The sequence below is a fragment of the Cyprinodon tularosa genome, unplaced genomic scaffold (assembly GCF_016077235.1).
Source record: "Cyprinodon tularosa strain WSP-4 unplaced genomic scaffold, ASM1607723v1 ctg1772, whole genome shotgun sequence".
Lineage (NCBI taxonomy): Eukaryota > Metazoa > Chordata > Actinopteri > Cyprinodontiformes > Cyprinodontidae > Cyprinodon > Cyprinodon tularosa.
The window spans coordinates 15,924-20,053 of NW_024038591.1; the positions used below are offsets into that span (position 1 = coordinate 15,924).

The 4,130-nt window shown below is 36.5% G+C and overlaps 1 long non-coding RNA gene across 1 annotated transcript; it reads right to left on the reverse strand.

Annotated features, from left to right (window-relative positions):
* Positions 1-490: 490 nt before the first annotated feature.
* On the reverse strand, positions 491-3,762 carry LOC119781483. Its single transcript, XR_005280572.1, has 4 exons — positions 3,508-3,762; positions 2,164-2,319; positions 1,636-1,728; positions 491-1,549 (listed from the first exon to the last, which is right to left on the reverse strand). It is a non-coding gene; the product is annotated as an uncharacterized LOC119781483 (long non-coding RNA).
* Between the last annotated feature and the right edge of the window lie 368 nt (positions 3,763-4,130).

Genomic DNA, 4,130 nt, shown 5'->3' on the forward strand with positions numbered 1-4,130 from the left:
AGACAACACCACCCTGACTGCCATTAGGGATCGGGATGAAATCCTTGCACCCATTGTCAGACCCTATGCTGGTGCAGTAGGTCCTGGGTTCCTCCTGGTGCACGACAATGCCCGGCCTCATGTGGCGAGAGAATGCAGGCAGTTCCTGGAGGATGAAGGAATTGATACCATTGATTAACTACTGTAACACTACAGTAGTGTATTTGCAGTGGTTAGAGCAGTGGTTAGAGCAGTGCGCTCGTGCTCCTACACTCAAAAAAAAAACTTGTTCCCAGAACGTAATAAAATTATGGAAATAATTTCCACCTAAATAAAATGCATTAATTTAGCGAGAAGCAATTTTGTTAAGTGAACAAAGGGTAAATATGTTGGGTCAACGTGTTGTATTTGCATTACTATTACTTAATTACCAGGGGTCAGTCCAACTAGATAAATATAGGTAAATGTAACATACTAACATAATTTTCTTAAGCCATTTAAACTTGTATGATAGGATTATTAGGTACATAATTTAATAGGGTAGTTACAACTACTTTTCAAAATAGTACAGTACATGAATTTATTGTGCTGAGCCCACAAAACAAAGTTAGGTAAGAGATTAACTTTATCATATGAAAATGAACATAAGTAATTATTCACAAAATAAATCATTTTTAACGTATACATATTCAGCTATTTAAAATGTACATGTCAGCCTATATACCCCCAGCTGGTGTCAAGTTTGGAAAAGAAAAACATGAACTAAATTGGATTTGTTGAAATCACTTTACTTTAAAAATGACTACGTTGTGAAAATACAACAAACAATACAGCCTGAAACAGTGTCCAACATCATGTCTGTAAAAAAACTACAACAGATAGACAAACAAAAGTTGTAACTCCTGAGTTAGGAAATTGGAGCCCCCTGTCATTAGGTGTCTATATTTAGAGCTTTCAGCAAAGCCCTTTACAAAGTTATACGCAGAAAGTGGTCCTGTCAACTGAGTGCAAAGACCAATATTTGAGAACAACCAAAATACAGCATAATGCATCCATATCAAAATAGTTTTCTTTAGAAAATAACAATTTGTTTTAAAACCTTACCTTTGCATAAAGAAACATTTCAAAACATTCTATTTTGTAAACCCAAAATAGCAACAGGATGTATTAAAACACAAACACAGCTTCCATTTCAGTAACTACTCAAATGGCTTCAAATGCCTTCCCATTAGAGTAACTCCAAACCTGTAGTTTACTCTATTGAGGGTGACTAACACGCAAGTAGAGTTTTCAGTGTTTGGGTTTTTTTTGAGAGTATGTTTCCATCAAGCTCCACGATGATCTTCTGCAAAGCTTCAAAGGTGTATCTGAGCTCTGGCGGGTAGCTGAGGTTAAGCGCATATACAAGCGCAAACAACATGACCACAGCAAGTGGCACGTTTCCGAGCCCATCCAGAACTATACCTACATCTTCCGGTCCATCACCTGGCTCTGCACCTTCCTTGCGAATGACAAATATTCCAAATGTCGTCTCCATCACTGCAGCTTCACTGCTCCCACAATCTGTGTTCTTCACAGAAAAAAGGGGGAAATAGAGGATATACATGTAAAGATATGTTATACTGGTCCCATTTTTAAACACACTAAATTACATACCATGTATTCTTTCACAAGGTTCTCGGGCTCTTCATTCAGGTACACACACAGGGCTTTGATGATTCACTCTCTTTTGACATCAATGGCGTCAGTCTGAGTATGTAGGACAATAAATTAAAGATAAAACATTTTAATCAACTGGTAGAAGATTTTACAAACAAAACTTTAAATAATACATTCTTCAAAATGTAAAAATCATTGACAATTTTTATGATATATGAACTTACAATATCCATGGGTGCATTGGTTTTATGTACCAGCAAGACATTTTATCATAGAAATATGTCAAATGTAAGCATGTGGTCCCAGGAAACAGAACCTACCATTGCAACATCAGTGGACATTGTCACATCTGCCCAAGGTTAAAATTTTATCAGATCCTTCTTCATAAAAGTACATTACACCCCTCTCCATCTAGTTTTATTTCTCTCCATCCCTCTGAAACTTCCGCTTTAAATTTCAAGCATTAAGTTTAGAATATTGAATCGGTACAGGTTTGACAATTTCTATTTTATTCTATTATCATACCTTGGTGATGGGTATCATGATGCTCCTTATCTTTCTTCCTTGAACGCCGCCTTTCTTGCCAAACACCCTCATCAAGTTTGAAGAATGAGCATCCAGCTGGGAGAAGAACTTTGACAGCAAACTGATGGTTGTAATCCTCTTAAATTCAGCAGTTAGCTTAAACAGAAAGGGTACACAAAAGTAAATTTAACTATCATAGCATTGAAATGACCGACTAGTTTAACAATTGTCATCTACCACCAAATCCTAAATCAGCTTACAAGTTATTTCCAATGCTAGCCCACATTTTGTTGGCTGATATAAATCACACTGTACATATTTCAATCAAAGTTAATGAGTGCTGTGCATTTATTCAAGATGCAAATAGGATGATTAATTACTAATTTAATTTATGAGGCAAACAATGCAATCACATTCCTAAAATGAAAAAGCATTTCTGAAAATACTTTTTCATTTTCAAAATTTACATTTCAAATTTATTTTTGGTATGTATTTTCTGGGGTACATTTTCAAAAAATAAATCTCAAATGTATTTTTCTTTTTTATTTTAATTAAGTAAAATGATGAGAAGCATTAAAGAAGAAATTTAAAATGCAAACAGGATGATTGATTACTAATTTCATTTATGAGTCAAACAATGCAGCCACATTCTTAAAATGAAAAAGCATTTCTGAAAATGCTTTTTCATTTGAAATATGGTAACGATTTGCTTTCCTAGCTGGGCTACAGCACAACAGTACATTTATGGTAGCACACATTTGTTCCCTCGTCAACAAAGTGAATAAAATCTGACTGTGGAAAGCTCCATAGTGCGAAGAACTACTGTGTTGATGTTAGTAGCTGGATGAGCTAATGCTACGTGGAGTTGACATAGAAACCCCGCCAAGGTGCCGAGATGCCGTGGTAGTTTCCAAACTTAGAGCTAATGACTGTTAAGTGCCGAGCTTTCTGCGGACTCCACGTGAAGCCAAGATTCGGATTGGGGGGAAATTCATCACCACTATTATTATTAATGTAGCCTATGTGACTGGAGCCTTTTAGCTGCAGCTACATTCACCAAACGCAGGCAATTATCCCCCACCAGCCATGCCTGCATCAGCTCTTAGCTCATTTTGTAAATGAATCCGCACGCGTTGTCAATCATGCCGTCGACCTCAGGATGCTAGCTTGTAAGCTTAGTTAGCTATGAGCATGGCGACAGTGTGATATATTAATGCACTCTAATAAAACGCCCAGTAACAAATAAATAATCCAAAATGCAAAAGAGGACAATAACTAACTGTCTATAACATGTCTGCTGCCGTATTGTTTTCTGTTCGATGGATGATAAAAGATTAAACTTACCTTCTTCCACACTTGAAATTTCTTTTCAAAATGTCTACTCCTTCTGCCAGCCAGAGTCGGGGACTCACTCACCTTTGACCGTGGCCTTCAAGAGAGGGGAATGTGCTCATTACTGCCACCTACTGCTTTGGAGTGTTATTGATTTGCAATCTTAACCCATTAGAATTAGGTTGTTTTAACATAAATTATTCAAGTAAATTTTAAGTTGTTGCATTTTATGCTAAATCTACATGATTTAAAACTGTTCAACCACAAAACATGATTTTATATAGTAGAAGCTACATGTTAGACATAAGATAAGGTAACAGACACCCAGTTTGCTTTTTTTGAGTGTAAAAGGGTTAAATGCAGAGAGTGAATTTCTCCGCTCCCCTCTGGTCACAGTATTACATTAAAAGGCCTCTTTTTATTCTTACATTATTCCTGCTCCATCTTGGCTCTATTTTTGCAGAATCTATGATCCTTTTTCATTAAGAGGAACAAACCCAGCTGAGTATCTGGGTAAAGAAGATGATTCCAGCTTCCTCAGCCTTCTGTTTTCATGCCTGTTTGATATTAAACTCTGGATGGATGCGAACATTTTAAACTTCAATCATAAAAAGACTGAAGTGATCACCTTTCCA